The sequence below is a fragment of the Elaeis guineensis genome, chromosome 11, assembly GCF_000442705.2.
Source record: "Elaeis guineensis isolate ETL-2024a chromosome 11, EG11, whole genome shotgun sequence".
Taxonomy (NCBI): Eukaryota; Viridiplantae; Streptophyta; class Magnoliopsida; order Arecales; family Arecaceae; genus Elaeis; species Elaeis guineensis.
In genome coordinates, this window is record NC_026003.2 from 116200678 (window position 1) to 116218980 (window position 18303).

The window sequence follows — 18303 nt, forward strand, 5'->3', positions numbered from 1 at the left end:
GATCGGGCGGCCCACTTGGGCCAGTCGCCCTGTATCTTCCGAAAAGGGGAAGCAGGGGACGGAGAGCCCTCTGTCTGATCACGATTCCGCCTCCAGAGGGTCCCTACCTCCGTTCTGCCAGAAGACCCTCGAGATTCACAATCGAGAGGATCTCCTGGATCAAATGTTCCAAGAGATGGACCGATGAATTGAAGAGCTCCGCCATGCTCTCCCTGCTTACGGTGAGGATATCTGTACTGATCCTCCTTTTTCTCAAAGGATTATGCAGGAACCGATCCCGTCGAACTTCAAGCTCCCCCAATTTGAGAGCTACGACAGGACCTCGGATCCGGTTGACCACCTGGAGGCCTTCCGGATAATGATGCTACTCCATGGCACGTCAGACGCCATCCTGTGCCGAGCTTTCCCATCTACCTTGAAGGGAGCAGCAAGAAATTGGTACTCGACATTGAAGTCGGATACTATCTTCTCCTTTGATCAAATGAGCCACCAGTTTGTGGCTCATTTCATCAACAGCCGACGTCTCCGGAGAGGTTCGGAGTCTCTCGTCAGCATCAAGCAAAAGAAGGGAGAATCCATCCGAACTTATGTCAATCATTTTAATACCGCCGCATTGGAGGTCCGAAACTTGGATCAATCAGTTGCAATGGCCGCTCTGAAGAGCGGTCTCCAAAAGAATGACCTTCTATTTTTCTTGGAAAAGAAGTATCCCAGGAACTTCGCTGATTTGCTGGCTCGGGCCGAAAGATATGCCTGAGTAGAGGAAGCCTTCAAGCTGAAGGACGAGGAGGCCGTGAAGGAGCGGCAGGCGGGTGACTCCGGCAAGCCCGCAGTTGAAAAGGGTCGAGTGAAGTTCGGCCGTATTCTCAAACTTCCCCCGAACACAAGCGTGTCCGAACTCCCCCTCGAGCTCGTAGGCAGAAAAGCCGGACCGCAGAGTTCAACGGAGCTCTCCCCCAAGAAGATTCCACAGCTACGTCCCTCTCAATGCTCCAAAAACTCAAGTGCTGATGAAGATCAGGGAGCAGCTGCCAAGGCTGAAAAGGATGCGCACACACCCTGGGAAGCGCAACCCTAACAAGTTCTACCTCTATCATCGTGACCATGGCCACGACACGGAGGAGTGTATTCAGCTTCGAGATGAGATCGAGGAGCTCATCAGATGAGGTCGGCTCAACAGATTCATTCGACGTCGGTCTGAAGGTAGGAAAGATCGGTCGAGGGCCCTACCACCACCAGAACCGTCAAGGAGGGAAGGACAGCCTGAAGATCGACCTCCAATCGAGATCATCAACACCATCTCTGGAGGACCCCGACTGGGAGTAGCCAGTGGATTGACCGGACCTCCCAAGCGGCAGAGAACTGAAGAATCTATAACCTTTACTGAAGAAGATGCCGAGGAGATTCAATTTTCCCATAATGATGCGGTTGTAGTTTCTTTAAATATTGCTGACTATGATGTACGTCGCATTCTTGTTGATAATGGAAGCTCGATCAATATTTTGTTTTATAATATATTCTCAAAAATATCCATTTCGGATGATCGATTAGGGCCAATAAGCTCCCCATTGGTAGGGTTCACTAGCGATGCTGTGCCAGTGGAAGGAGTAATAACTTTGACCGTAGTTGCAGGTCGGTGCCCGAAACAATCTAGAGCGCAAGTGGATTTTCTGGTAGTAAGGGCGCCATCTACCTACAACGCAATACTCGGCCGACCTGGCCTCAACGCCCTCTGAGCTGTGGTATCGACCTACCATTTGAAGTTAAAATTTTTTACAAGCCAAGGGGTCGGAGAGATCAGAGGAGATCAAGTCCTAGCAAGACACTACTATAACATAGCCTTACAAAGAAATGATCAATCTAACCCTTGTCCGATTGATGGATTAGACACCCGCAATGACTTTACTGAAGAATAGGGTGAGCCGATCGAAGATCTTGTCCCAATTTCTTTGAACGATGGGAATGAAGAGCACGTGGTAAAGATCGGCTCCAATCTGGGAGAAGAGGTACGGACATAGCTCATCAATTTTCTACAAAAGAATACGGATGTTTTCACTTGAGTTCCAGCGGACATGCCGGAGATTGATGCGGAAGTCATGGAACACCGTCTAGCTGTCGATGCCAAACGTCGGTCGATGAAAGAAAAAATTCGAGGTCATGCACTGGAAAGGCAGAAGGCAATAGCTGAGGAAGTTGATAAACTCCTGAAAGTCGGGTTCATCAGAGAAGTCAACTATCCGAACTGGGTCTCTAATGTGGTTCTCGTCAAAAAGGCGAACGGCAAGTGGAGGATGTGTAGACTTCAAAAAGCTGAACAAAGTCTACCCAAAGGACAGTTATCTTTTGCCCAGAATTGATCAATTAGTGGATGCGACCTTAGGCCACGAGCTTCTCATCTTCATGGATGCATTCTCCGGCTACAATCAAATCAGGATGAAACTAGAGGATGAAGAAAAGACTGCTTTTATCACTGACCGTGGTCTTTTCTGTTACAGGATCATACCTTTTGGCCTAAAAAATACAGGGGCGACCTATCAACGACTGGTGAACAAGATCTTCAAGGAGCAGATAGACCACAACATGGAGGTCTACGTGAACGACATACTTGTAAAAAGCAAATCCTCAATGAACCACGTCGCTGACCTTGAGGAGACCTTCAGCGTCCTCCGAAAGTACAAGATGAAGCTGAACCCAACCAAGTACACTTTTGGAGTAACCTCAAGAAAATTCTTGGGCTTTATGATATCGGAGCGCGGGATCGAAGCAAATCCGAAAAAGATTCGTGCCATCCAGAAAATGACCGCCCCGAAGTCAATAAAGAAAGTTCAGCGCCTTAATGGGAGAGTAGCAGCTCTAAATCACTTCGTCTCAAGGTCGGCCGAACAGTGCCTGCCTTTCTTTCAGACTCTCAAGCAGTCGAAGAACTTCTGTTAAACCATTGAATGTCAGCAAGCGTTCGAAGAATTGAAGAACTACCTCGGCTCACCTCCGCTATTGGCAAAGCCTGAACCTGAAAAGGAGTTGTTCCTGTACTTGACGGTCTCTCCTGTGGCTCTCGCAGCAGTTCTGATTAAGGAAGAAGCAAAAATTCAACGATCGATCTACTACATAAATCGAGTATTGAGAGACACCGAAACCAGGTACACTAAGTTAGAAAAACTAACTTATGCCCTATTGATTGCAACTCGAAGGCTTCGACCTTACTTCCAAGAGCACACCATAACGCTGCTCACCGACCAGCCGATTATGGTGGTTCTGCATTGAGCGGATGCTTTCGGAAGGATAGCGAAATGGATGGTCGAGCTCACGAAATTCAACATCGACTATCGACTTCGGCCGACGATAAAAGTCCAGATATTAGCAGACTTCATAGTGGAATGCACTATCCCGGAAGAAGCCGAACTTGAACGAGGTGAAGCTGACAACCCAAGGCTCCAGCCGAACTCTCCCGAGGAAAGAACGGATCTCCCTGATGGTTTTTGAGCCCTCTATGTGGACGGTTCCTCCAACATGTCAAGCGCGGGTGTGGGCCTGATCTTGATCAATCCAAAAGGAATTATCGTGGAGTACGCACTGCGCTTCGGATTCCCTACGATAAATAACGGAGCAAAATATGAAGCTCTGATTGCAGGACTGAAGATCGCCAAAGAATTAGAAGTAGATCGGCTCCAAGTCTATAGTGACTCTCAATTGATGGTGGGACAAGTCAGCAGAAACTATGAAGCTCGAGAGAACAGTATGGCCAAGTATCTCAAAAAGGTAAAAGAGATCATCCCTGCCTTCGGCAGCTTTGACATCAAGCAGATTCCAAGAGCAGAAAATACCAGGGCCAATCTTCTCTCCAAATTGGCTGCACTGGCTCCAGCTGAACTATCCAAGGAAGTCCTCTTCGAAGTTCTGAAATGTTCAAGTATGAAAGAACCGCAGCTTGTAATGGAGATCAGCCATGAACCTAGTTGGATTGACTCACTGGTTGCATACCTCAAGGACGGGATTCTTCCTCATGATGCAAAAGAAGCTCGGAAGCTTAGAAATCAGACCTCCCGATATATCCTTTATGAGAGCAAGCTGTACAAGAGGTCGTACTCTTTGCCCCTCCTAAAATGTCTCCGACCTTCTAAAGCCGACTTTGCCTTGTGGGAGGTACATGAAGGAGTCTGCAGAAGTCACCTAGGGGCCAGATCTTTATCCCACAAACTGCTCCGACAAGGTTATTACTGGCCTACAATGCACCACGACTCCATTGAATATGTCAGAAAGTGTGATCGGTGTCAAAGATATACGAATATCCAAAGACAGCCCGCCTCTGAACTTACACCTTTGAGTGCCCCATGGCCGTTTGCACAATGGGGGATGGATATCCTTGGACCTTTTTCCATGGCGTCCGGGCAGCGAAAGTTCCTCCTGGTGGTAATTGACTACTTCACCAAGTGGGCCGAAGCCGAATATTTGGCGAAAATCATAGAAGCTAAAGTGCAGGACTTCGTCTGGAAGTCAATCGTTTGTAGGTTCGGCTTGCCCAGAACTCTCATTATTGATAATGGGCTACAATTTGCTGGAGCAAGGTTTGCTGAATTTTATGAGGACTTAAATATCTTTCATAACTTCACGTCAGTAGCCCATCCGCAGGCAAACGGCGAAGCCGAGGTGACCAACAGGACTCTGTTGCAAGGAATCAAGGTAAGACTTGAAAAAGCAAAGGAAACTTGGGCAGACGAGCTTTATCATATATTGTGGGCATATCGAACTACCCAAAGACTGCCCACGGGGGAGACCCGCTTTGCCTTAGCCTTCGTGTTGCCCAGCTATGCAACCCAAGAGGGGAGGGGTGAATTGGGTTTCTAAAAATTTTAAGCCCAACAGATAACTTATGAAGAACAAAACAATGGCTTTAAATCAATATTAATTAACTAAAGCAGTATTGCAAGGATATAATAAAGAAATAAGATAAAGCGATAAAGCACACCACAAACACAAGGATTTATAGTGGTTCGGTGCTAACCTTGCACCTACATCCACTCCCCAAGATCCCACTTGAGAATTTCAATCCACTATCCTTTGTATTCAACCCGAATACAAAACGTCGGAAACTCCGACACTAGCTATCCCAAGCTAGAATACAAGACGTCGGCAACTCCGACCCTAGCTATCCCAAGCTAGAACACTTGTTTTCCGGGTACAAGCCAACCCAAAACACTCCGATTTCAGGTTCGGATCAACCTTTCCTTGTTTTGGAAATCCTCCAAAAACAAGAGCAAAAACTCACAAAGAGTAAGAATATTTAGAGCACAGATGAATACAATAACAGCTCCTTAAATGAGCAAATATAACAATAAAAGCTTTACTCAAATGAAGAACCCCTTTTTCAGATTTTCTCAAGATGAATGAACGGTTGAACGCTTGAGAAGAGGTTGATTGTTGATTGAAGATCTCTTGAAAGCTTTGAACGATCTCTAGATCAAGGTTGAAACGATAGACGTGAAGAATTCTCTCCTTGAAAGATCTTCCTTTTCTCTTTCACAATCTCTCTGGTATATTGTGGATCCTCTCTCTTTTTCTCTATGGATATTTCGTTGATCTCAGACTTTTTCTTGCAAATTTCGGATCCTCTCTTCTGTTCTTCTCTTTTTCCTCTCTTTTCTTCTCTGCATTTGATTTCACGTTTGATCCGCTATTTAATCTGCAATTTCTTTCATCATTTAAAGCATTTTGTAGCATTAGAAGCAAGAGAAAACAATTTAGGCAGATAAAGAGCCGTTAGAGGATTTTTAGGAAGCATAAATGGCAATTAAAACGGGCAAAAAAATAGCCGTTGCTGACATTTCCCGTCGCAGGGGTCGACTCATGAGTCGACTCATGCTTCAGGAGTCGACTCATGAGTCGACTTCTGTTGCAACAGACCAGAAGATCTGATTTCTGAATTTTTCGGCTCAAATCAGCAGGGGTCGACTCATGAGTCGACTCATGCCTTGTGGGTCGACTCATGAGTCGACTCACAGGTCGTGCCAAGCCAAAAATCCAGCGTGCCATGGGAATTTTTTCGTGCCATTCAGCTCATAGTGCCATGAGTTGACTCATGAGTCGACTCATGCACTTCAAACCTTCATAACTTCAGAAATATTAGTCCAAACACAATGAAATTTTCACCAATAGATTTCAAATCATTTGTTCTACCAAATGATATTATCAAATCAGGATTTTAGCAAAATTACGATTTTGCCCTTGAAGAGCATAAGGACTTTTTCAATTGTTTGTATCCCTTCAATCTGCTTTGTAATCATCAAAATCAATCTAGGAGCAACAATCTCCCCCTTTTTGATGATGACAAAACATATGAATAAAAATATTTATGTTAATGCATTAATTTCAAAAGAATCCATTATAGGTGTATATGCTTGAAAAGAGTATGATTCTTTTGGCATGTAATATAAATGCAAAAATAGTTTGTCTATTTTCTTAAAGATTTGAAAAGGGTATTAGATCATTTTGAGTTCAAGATATTTCAGAGCAAGAGAAGATAAATAACTTTTTCTATGTATCAGAGCAAAAATAATTTTTACAATGATATCAGAAAAGATTTTATAATGTATCAGAGCAAGAAAATTTTAATGTATCAGAGAAAATTTCATACAGTATTAGAGCAAATGTTATAATATTTTAGAGAAACCTTCACACTGTATCGGATCAAATGTTATCATGTATCAGATCAAGTTGAAAGAAATTGTAGGATGAATCAGAGTAAAACAAATTTCTTATTGATGTCTCAAGGTGAGTAAAATTTCAAAAGCAAGTTTGAATATCAGAGCATATATATAAAAAATACTTATTTGCATTGTACTCATGATTTTGCTTTTGATGGATTAAAGTTCTGTCTGATACCAAATTTCTCTGTCTGATACCAAATTTCGATACCAAAATTTCTCAAAGTTTTGTTTAATCTTTCAATCCTTGTTTTTGTCTAATTTCTCCAATATTTATTTAATTTTTTCAATATTTGTTTTAATTTAATTTCTCCCCCTTTTTCTCATAATTTAGGGTTTTGCTTTTTGTCTAATTTCAATTTTTGTTTAATTTTAATTTCTCCCCCTTTTTGACATCATCAAACATAGTTAACTCTTTCTTTTCCTTTTCTGAAAATATTCTTTAATTTCTTCCTTTGTAGAGTTTTTCACAGATGTTTGCTCCCCGTTAATATAGCAATTATCAATAGCAAACACAATAAGGAGAAGATAATATTTCAACAGATGTATCGGAGACCAAAATATAATCATTACAAAGAGGTAGAAATATAGGTAAAAGATGATTCCATTAAAATCATAATTGTTTCAATACATAGAATTCAACCAGCTAAATGTCAATACATGGCCCCAAGGTATAGATCCTAGAACAAGATACTAACTCCTAAGATTTAGATAAGTCAATGATCAGAGTCATCAGATATAGGGTGAGGAGATGATGGATCAGAAGTGCGTCCTCTACCCCGTCTGCCTCTGCCACGAGTGGAGGTGATGGCACGAGCAGGAGAACGAGATGAACTAGGTGGCTGAGAACGCTGAGATACTAGGGCTGATACCATGAGTCTGATAGAATCAAGTACGTTCAGTGCTCTGGAAACAGATTGAAGTAGAGCAGTGAACTGGGTGGTAGCATGCTCACTCGATCCTCTGATTTCTTTCCTCAGTAGCTCATATCCACCTTCTAGTACTCCTCTGAGCTTGCCAGCCTCTGCAGTGAGGTCTGTGACCTCAATAGTAGACTCCTGTGGCTGGGGATGGGCCAATGCAAGGACTTGCCCCTGCAAGTCAAGAACTCTGCCAGTAAGTCTCCAGACTGTATCCTCAAGCTGCTGTATCCTGACGGACTGATCTGAAATCATCTGAAATATAGTGGAGATGTGGGGAGTAATGGTCTGATCAGAAGAAGTAGCTCCAGGTGCAAAAGAAGTACTACTCCACTGGCTAGACAACAAAGAAGCCACACGCTGAGATATATGCTCGATCTGATCGTCAGCCAGTCTGAACTCTGAATGAGGTGCTCTGCTCTCTGGCTGATACACTGGTGTGGGCATCCTAGTAAACTCAGAAGGGCCAGCCTCAGTATCATGAATGAACTGGGTATCTGGTGAAGCTGCCCTGAAATCATGTACAGGAGAAGATGGACCTTCTTCTTCTACTCTGCCTTCAGTTCTGTCTTCAGCTCTTTCCTCAGCTCTCTCCTCAGCTCTTTCTTCAGAGCCCTTGATCCAACCACCAACAGTCTTTGTAATTCCCATCCGGTGTAGGCTGTATTGGTTGAAAGTGTCCACATGTGAGAGCTTGGTAGGTGTCTCCCCCTCACAGCTAACTCCAAACCTCCTAAAAACTCTAGTAAGGGCCATACCATAAGGCAAGTGTGCCTTGGATCTGTTCAAAGTTTCTCTCATGGCCTCTATCATAAGTGTAGGGAGGTTTAAGGGGGTCTGAGTGATGATATGAAACATGACACATACATCTCTGCCAGATAGTAAGTCATGTCTACCACTCCTAGGAAAGAATAGTTTTGTCACAATCTGATGCAGGACCCTCATCTCAATGGACAGTAGCTTTGCTTCCAATCTGTTTAAACTTCCTGAAAAATCTTCTCCTAAGATAATTCTGATCCCTTCTTCTTTAATTGGGAGTTCCATATATGAGTATCCTTCACTAGGCAACTGAAGTATCTCTCCCAATATCCTAGAATCCAAACAGATGTCAATCTCCTTTACAGTTGAAGTCACAGACCCGTTACCATAATTTAGGTTCTGGTAGAACTCTCTGACTAGATCAACATAGGTGACTTCCTTAAGAGAGCAATAAAGTTCCCATCCTTGATTTTTGATCTTGGTAGCAAAAGTAAAGCCTTCTTTCTCAAAGAACCGAAAATCTATATTTTTCCCGGTTTCTACTTTTCTATCAGAAAGAAGATTTACACTGGAGCTTATGGAGGGTTGAGAGGGACCTTGAGCAGGTACTGAAACTGGATTGAGAACAGTGGAAGACTGAGCATGCCTTTTCTTTCGGACAATTTCCTCAGGCTCTCGGATTGATTTCCTTCTTTGGGGAAGTTTCATCTTTGGAGCCATATCCAATAAGGTAGCAGACAAGAAGACTTGAATTCAGTGGAGGAGGGATCACTAAAGAGTAAAGAAGAATTTTGGTGGAGAAAAGAAGTGGATTTTGAATGAACGGTGAAGTTCTAGGGCACGTTCCACCCGCGCCAAACACTGCGAGAAAGCACAGAAAAATCCTTTTCAAGGAGGCGATTTTTGGTGGAGAGAAGGAGGGAGAATTGCCTCGAAATTAATCTTTGGATTTGGAGCAAAACAGAAGTTTGGAGAGGACGGCTTTCGGAAGGAAGACGACGAGAAGATGAGTCGTCTCATAAACAGGTTTCCCGTTTTAAAAACAATGAACCCGATGGAAGTTGGTGGGATTTACAAGTTTGCCATTGAGTCGACTCATGGGGGTCGACTCATGAAGTTCAGAAAATCAGGAAAAATACAAATAAATTCCAGAAAAATTCAAAATTTTGGGAGAAAGAATTTTGCTCAATGATAAGTTTTTAGAGTGATAAACCTGAGCTTTTGGAACTAGGATAGATGTTGAAAATTGAGCTCTAAGAGTTTTTGACATCTATTCTTTGGAAATTGAGAAATTTCAGATAAATGGATCTAGAATTCCTAGATTTCTCCTAATTTCACAGAATCTTTCCTCACTTAGGGCCTTTGTAAAGATATCAGCTAATTGATTTTCAGTGCAAACATATTCAAGAATTATATTTTTGTTTTGAACATGTTCTCTTATAAAATGATGTCTTATCTCAATATGTTTAGATCTTGAGTGTTGTATTGGATTTTTAGATAGATTTATAGCACTTGTATTATCACATTTTATTGGTGTTTCATTAAGTTTGATTCCAAAATCTTCGAGTTGTTGCTTAATCCACAAGATTTGAGCACAGCAACTTCCGGCTGCAATGTATTCGGCCTCAGCCGTAGACAGTGCTACCGAATTTTGTTTCTTGCTAAACCATGAGATTAGGTTAACTCCAAGAAATTGGCAAGTTCCACTTGTGCTTTTTCTATCTAATTTACATCCAGCAAAATCAGCATCAGAATATCCTAACAAATTAATTTGTGAGTCCTTAGAGTACCATAACCCTATAGTTTGTGTACCATTTAAGTATCTAAGGATTCTTTTAACAGCATTCAAATGAGATTCCTTAGGATTAGATTGATATCTTGCACATAAGCAAACACTAAACATGATATCAGGCCTACTTGCAGTTAAATATAATAATGAACCAATCATACCTCTATAGTATTTTAAGTCTACGCTTTTACCTTCATCATCCTTGTCAAGCTTACATGAGGGACTCATTGGTGTGCCAATTGGTTTGCAGTTCTCCATTCCAAATCTTTTGAGTAGTTCCTTGGTGTACTTGCTTTGGGTGATGGAGATTCTCTCTTTTGATTGTTTGATTTGGAGTCCGAGGAAGAAGGTGAGTTCTCCCATCATGCTCATCTCGAACTCTCCCTGCATAAGCTTAGCAAAGTCTTGACAAAGGGATTCATTAGTAGACCCAAAAATTATGTCATCAACATAAATTTGTATAATTAGCATATCATTTTGGTTTCTTTTAATAAATAGAGTTGTATCCACATTGCCTCTTGAGAAACCATTATTTAGTAGAAATTTGCTTAGCCTTTCATACCATGCTCTAGGTGCTTGTTTTAGACCATATAAAGCTTTATTTAATCTAAAGACATGATTGGAAAAAGCATGATTTTCAAATCCAGGGGGTTGTTCTACATATACTTCTTCAGAAATATATCCATTTAAAAATGCACTTTTAACATCCATTTGAAATAGTTTGAATTTCATAAAGCAAGCATAAGCAAGTAGAAGTCTAATGGCTTCTAATCTAGCAACAGGTGCAAAGGTTTCATCAAAATCAATTCCTTCTTCTTGATTATATCCCTTAGCAACCAGTCTTGCTTTATTTCTAATTACATTTCCATGCTCATCTAATTTGTTTCTAAAGACCCATTTTGTGCCAATTATTGAATAATCTTTAGGTCTTTTCACTAAGGTCCAAACATTATTTCTTTCAAATTGACTGAGTTCTTCTTGCATAGCATTAATCCAGTTATGATCATTTTCAGCTTCTTCAAAAGTTTTAGGTTCAAGTTGAGATACAAAAGCACAATGATTAAGTACATTTCTAAGTGAAGAACGTGTTTTTACCCCATGCATAGGATCACCGATAATTAATTCCTTAGGGTGGTTGTGAACATACCTCCATTCCTTTGGTAAGTCATTTGTACCTTGAGGTTGTTCTTGAATTTCTTCACCTTTCTCATTTTGTTCATCTTCTTGATCCTTGTCTTCTGAAGTTGCTGAATCTTTCAGAGTGATCTCCTTCATACCTTCTATTAGTGGATCTGCATCATCAACACCCTCATTCTTCCTTGAAGGAAGATCGTTAGATTCATCAAAGACAACATGTATGGACTCCTCAACTACTAAGGTTCTTTTGTTGAACACTCTAAATGCTTTACTAGTGGAGGAGTAACCTAGAAGGATTGCTTCATCTGATTTTGCATCAAATTTACCAAGTTTTTCTTTGCCATTATTTAATACAAAACATCGGCAACCAAAAACATGAAAATAGGCAATATTTGGTTTTCTTCCTTTCCAAAGTTCATAGGGGGTTTTCTTTAAAAATTGTCTTATTAAAGCACGATTTAAAATGTAACATGCTGTGTTAATAGCTTCTGCCCAAAAATATTTTGGAAGGTTGCTTTCACAGAGCATGGTACGGGCCATTTCTTCTAAGGTTCTATTTTTTCTTTCAACTACCCCATTTTGTTGGGGTGTCCTAGGAGCAGAGAAGTTGTGGCCAATTCCATTTTCATCACAAAAATTTTCAAAGTCATGATTTTCAAATTCTGTTCCATGATCACTTCTAATATTTTGAATTGAAAACCCTTTTTCATTAGTGACTTTTCGATGAAATTTCGTGAAAATTTGAAAAGTTTCATTTTTGTGAGCTAAAAAGAAAACCCAAGTAAAACGAGAGTAATCATCAATTATTACAAATCCATATCGTTTTCCTCCTAGACTAGTGGTTTTAGTTGGTCCAAATAAATCCATATGTAAGAGCTCTAAAGGTCTAGAAGTTGAAATAGTATTTTTGTATTTAAATGATATTCTAGTTTGTTTACCTAATTGGCATGCATCACAAATTCTATCCTTTTCAAAATTTAATTTTGGCAAACCGAGAACTAAATCCTTTTTGATTAATTTTGAAAGAGAATGCATGCTAATATGTGCAAGTCTACGATGCCACAGCCAACTAGTCTCATTTATTTTAGCATTTAAGGAAACTAGGCATTGCATGTCTAATTTAGTTAAATCAATCAAGTCTACCATATAAACATTGCCATGCCTATGTCCTATAAATTTAATGCCATCGTTGATAGGACTAGTCACAATGCAAATAGATGATTCATATATCAAATATATATCTAAAAAATAATTAAAATATTTTAAAAATATCTTTTCAAAAATCGATTCACATCAAACTAGGACAACCTTTACAGTATAGGGGGTAAACCCTATATCAGGACAACCTTATATCAGTTTGATGTAAATTTTTAATCATTCTAATTTTAGAACATGCTAATTTTTAGATTTAAAAGGATTTGATTTAATTATGAAGATTCAAAAATGACTTTGTTTCCTTTATCACAAAATTGACTGATGCTAAGTAAGTTATGCTTTAAACCTTTTACTAGTAAAACATTCTCAATGTATTTGGAGGGAGTGATACCAATGTTACATATCCCGATGATCTTTCCTTTGCCATTATCTCCAAAGGTGACCATCCCTCCATCCTTAGCATCAAGCGTGATGAATTGTGATTCATCATCAGTCATGTGTCTCGAGCATCCGCTGTCAAGATACCATTTTCTGTTTCCTTCTTGGGATGCTAGACACACCTGCAAGCACAGATCAAGTTTCTGTCTTAGGTACCCAAGCTTTCTTGGGTCCTTTCAGGTTAGTCAGAATGGTTCCTTTTGGAACCCATATTTTCTTTGTGTTTGCATATTTGTTAATAAGACATGTGTATGATTTATGTCCTATTCTTCCACATTTAAAACAAGTAATATTTGTAGGCTTTTTGCTTGAATAATTTGCATAAATATCCTTCAAAAATTTTTGTTTCTTCAGGGGTTTATAACCAAGTCCAGCCTTATCATATATAGCTTTCTGATTATCAAGGATCATATTTAGCTTGTTTGAACTTAAGGTGAACTTATCTACTATAGATTTCAGTTTGTTAATTTCATCCTTAAAGTTTTGATTTTCTTGAATCAATGTGAATTTTTCAATTGAAAGAATTTCAGCTTGTTTCACTAAGGACTGATTTTTCAATTTCAGCTCTTTGTTTTTCTTCCCTAGTTTCTTTAATTCATCAATTGAATCATAGAAAGCTTCATGCAATTCTTCAAAAGTAAATTCACTAGTGGATTCAGAAGTTACCTCATTTTCATGTGCCATCAGGCACAGATTGGCTTGTTCGGTTGAGGTTTCCTCGTCGGAGCTTGAGTCATCACTCGCACTCCAGGTCGCCATCATTGCCTTCTTTTTGAATTTCTTTGGACCTTTCTTCAATTGAGGACATTCGGATCTGAAATGTCCTGGCTTCTTGCACTCGTAGCATATAGGGGTTTGATCTTTCTCCTTTTCTATGCTTTGATCCCCTTTTGTAAATTTCTTTCTCATCTCCTGTTTCCTTTTTCTTAGAAACTTCTTGAATTTCCGGGTGATGAGAGCCATCTCCTCATCCTGATCTTCATCTTCAGAGTCATCTGTTTCATAATCAGGTGAAGTTGTGGATTTGAGGGCAATGGTTCTTTTCTTTTTGATTTCATCCTCTTGATGTTGCATCATGCTAAGTTCATGAGTCATCAAGGATCCAAGAAGCTCTTCTAGAGGTAGAGTGTTCAAGTCCTTTGCTTCTTGGATGGCAGTCACCTTGGCTTCCCAAGTTCTTGGCAGTGACCTGAGAATCTTCCTTACAAGTTCACTGTTAGTATAAGATTTGCCAAGACTCTTTAAACCATTGATTATATCAGTAAAACGAGTAAACATAGCAGTTATGGACTCATCATGCTCTATTTTGAACAATTCATATTTATGTACAAGCATGTTTATTTTAGACTCTTTTACTTGATTTGTTCCCTCATGGGTGACTTCTAACCTATTCCATATTTCTTTAGCAGATGCACAAGTAGAAATGCGATTAAATTCACTAGCATCTAGTGCACAATAAAGAACATTCATAGCTTTGGCATTTAATTGTGCCAATTTCTTGTCAACCTCATCCCATTCTTTCTCGGGTTTGGTTGACTCCTCACCATCTATAATCTTGGTGGTTGTGTGAGGACCATTCACTATGATACTCCACATATCATAGTCGAGTGCTTGTATGAAAATCTTCATCCGAGCTTTCCAATAGGTGTAATTAGACCCATTGAAAAGTGGAGGTCGGTTTGTTGATTGCCCCTCAGCTAGAGAAGTTCCAACATGGGTTGCCATAGATCTTTGGCTCTTTGATTGTTAGATCAAAGAAGGGCTAGAGCACTGGCTCTGATACCACTTGTTGCCCAGCTATGCAACCCAAGAGGGGGGGGGGTGAATTGGGTTTCTAAAAATTTTAAGCCCAACAGATAACTTATGAAGAACAAAACAATGGCTTTAAATCAATATTAATTAACTAAAGCAGTATTGCAAGGATATAATAAAGAAATAAGATAAAGCGATAAAGCACACCACAAACACAAGGATTTATAGTGGTTCGGTGCTAACCTTGCACCTACATCCACTTCCCAAGATCCCACTTGAGAATTTCAATCCACTATCCTTTGTATTCAACCCGAATACAAAACGTCGGAAACTCCGACACTAGCTATCCCAAGCTAGAATACAAGACGTCGGCAACTCCGACCCTAGCTATCCCAAGCTAGAACACTTGTTTCCCGGGTACAAGCCAACCCAAAACACTCCGATTTCAGGTTCGGATCAACCTTTCCTTGTTTTGGAAATCCTCCAAAAACAAGAGCAAAAACTCACAAAGAGTAAGAATATTTAGAGCACAGATGAATACAATAACAGCTCCTTAAATGAGCAAATATAACAATAAAAGCTTTACTCAAATGAAGAACCCCTTTTTCAGATTTTCTCAAGATGAATGAACGGTTGAACGCTTGAGAAGAGGTTGATTGTTGATTGAAGATCTCTTGAAAGCTTTGAACGATCTCTAGATCAAGGTTGAAACGATAGACGTGAAGAATTCTCTCCTTGAAAGATCTTCCTTTTCTCTTTCACAATCTCTCTGGTATATTGTGGATCCTCTCTCTTTTTCTCTATGGATATTTCGTTGATCTCAGGCTTTTTCTTGCAAATTTCGGATCCTCTCTTCTGTTCTTCTCTTTTTCCTCTCTTTTCTTCTCTGCATTTGATTTCACGTTTGATCCGCTATTTAATCTGCAATTTCTTTCATCATTTAAAGCATTTTGTAGCATTAGAAGCAAGAGAAAACAATTTAGGCAGATAAAGAGCCGTTAGAGGATTTTTAGGAAGCATAAATGGCAATTAAAACGGGCAAAAAAATAGCCGTTGCTGACATTTCCCGTCGCAGGGGTCGACTCATGAGTCGACTCATGCTTCAGGAGTCGACTCATGAGTCGACTTCTGTTGCAACAGACCAGAAGATCTGATTTCTGAATTTTTCGGCTCAAATCAGCAGGGGTCGACTCATGAGTCGACTCATGCCTTGTGGGTCGACTCATGAGTCGACTCACAGGTCGTGCCAAGCCAAAAATCCAGCGTGCCATGGGAATTTTTTCGTGCCATTCAGCTCATAGTGCCATGAGTTGACTCATGAGTCGACTCATGCACTTCAAACCTTCATAACTTCAGAAATATTAGTCCAAACACAATAAAATTTTCACCAATAGATTTCAAATCATTTGTTCTACCAAATGATATTATCAAATCAGGATTTTAGCAAAATTACGATTTTGCCCTTGAAGAGCATAAGGACTTTTTCAATTGTTTGTATCCCTTCAATCTGCTTTGTAATCATCAAAATCAATCTAGGAGCAACACTTCGAAACAGAAGCCGTTATCCCGATTGAACTCAAGCTTCCATCGATGTGAGTCGTGGCATTCGACGAGCAGCGTAACTCACAGGATCTCAAGGCCAACCTCGACTTGTTAGAAGAAAAGCGGGAGACAGCTCAAGTTCGGATGGCAGCCTACAAGCAGAAAGTAGCCCGCTACTACAACTCCCGAGTCAAGAGCAAAGCCTTCAGAGCGGGGGACTTAGTACTTCGGTGAGCCGCTGTTTCACAACCTCAGAACCAAAGAAAACTTGCCCCAAACTGGAAAGGCCCGTATGAAATCAGGAAAGTAGTCTGGCTCGAAACATACTATCTAAAAGAGCTCAGAGGAACAGACCTTCTACGATCATAGAATTCGAAAAATCTACGGATGTATTAACGATAACTTTGCTTAAATAAAAGTTTCATATTCGCATATCTTTTCTTTTGGCATGAGCTTATAACGACAGGGAATAGCTCCTTCAGACAATTGAAACTAAGCATGTTAGGAACAGGAGAAGGACCTCGTCTTAACATGAGTAAAGTCGAAGATCCGATTATTAAAAGATCAGATGGAGGGAGAGGCCCTCGCAACGGCCCTTATGCACCCCCACAGTCATGTTAGAAACAGGAGGAGGACCTCGTCCTAACATGAGCGAAGTCGAAGGCCCGATTATTAAGAGACCGGATTGGGGAAGAGGCCCTCGCAATGGCCCTTATGCACCCCCACAGCCATGTTAGAAACAGGAGGAGGACCTCGTCCTAACATGAGCGAAGTCGAAGGTCTGGTTATTAAGAGATCGGATGGAGAGAGAGACCCTCGCAATGGCCCTTATGCGCCCCCACAACCATGTTAGGAACAAGAGGAGAACCTCCTCTTAACATGAGCAAAGTCGAAGATCCGATTATTAGGAGATCGGATGAGGGGAGAGGCCCTCGCAACGACCCTTATGTGCCTCCATAGCCCTATTAGGAACAGGAGAAAAATCTCGTCCTAACATGAGCTGAAATTGACTGTGTCGAAAATAGGAGGAGAACCTCGTCCTGACACAAACGAAGACCTGATCGTTTAAGACCAGATGAGGAAAAAAACTTCCTCAATGACTCCTCTACACCCCTACAACCTCATTAGGAGCAGAGGAAAAACCTTCGCCCAAACATTAAAAAAAAAGAGAGGGGAGAGAAAAAGAGAAAGTGACGAGCTACGCCAGAGATAAGAAAAAAATGGACTACATCTAAGACACAAGGAACCTCATCTCAACGAGAAAGAAAACTTTTGTCAAAAATTCTCAGCCTCTAAGGGGGAACCCAACACTAGCAGGAGAAAATAGACTTCCTCAAAGTAACGAAAAATTCGCACCCCAAGCTCGAATATCGGGAGAAAGCGTCAAATTCGAATGGCCTCGAAAAGACCTTCGATCATGAACAAGAAGGGCGAATCAACACGGTGATGATCAGGAACCTTCAAACAACATCGACATCGAATAAGACAAAAGATAAGAGAAGCTTGGTAAACGATAACTCAGAGCAAGAATAGACAAGGTAATGAGAAATTTTTTTTTCATTTCATTAGTAAAGAGTGCGTTACAAAAGCCTTTGAAGGCCAAAAAAAAAAACGACAACAAGAAAAGAAAAGAATACATGAAACAAAAGGTAAAAGAAGCTCTAAGAAAGCTCGGCTTCTTCTGACTTCGAACTCTCGGTTCCAGCCATTATCAGGGATTGCTTTAAGTTCTCAACTTCTTCTTTCAGTTCCTTCTTTCTTAACAGCATCTCCCGATATATTTGATGAAACCGCCGGCTTTCGCTCTCCGATTCCCAAAGCCTCTTCCTCAGAACTTCAGACTCTGCTTCTGCATCCTTGACCGCCTGCTGCTCATAGGCCAGCTGAATTTTCAGCTGCTGCAGTTCGGCCTTCTCCTTTCCAAGGGCTACGGACAGTTCTTTCATGGTCCCCCTCAAGGATCGGAGCTCGTTGGAGTCTTGAACCGAAATGGCCTAGGCTCTTTCGAACAACTGCTTCTGAAGGCGAGCAACCTCATCGGTCGCCGTCTTGAGCCACCTTCTGTAGTTATCTATTTGCCCGCACCAGCTGACTCGGTAAGTATTGTAAT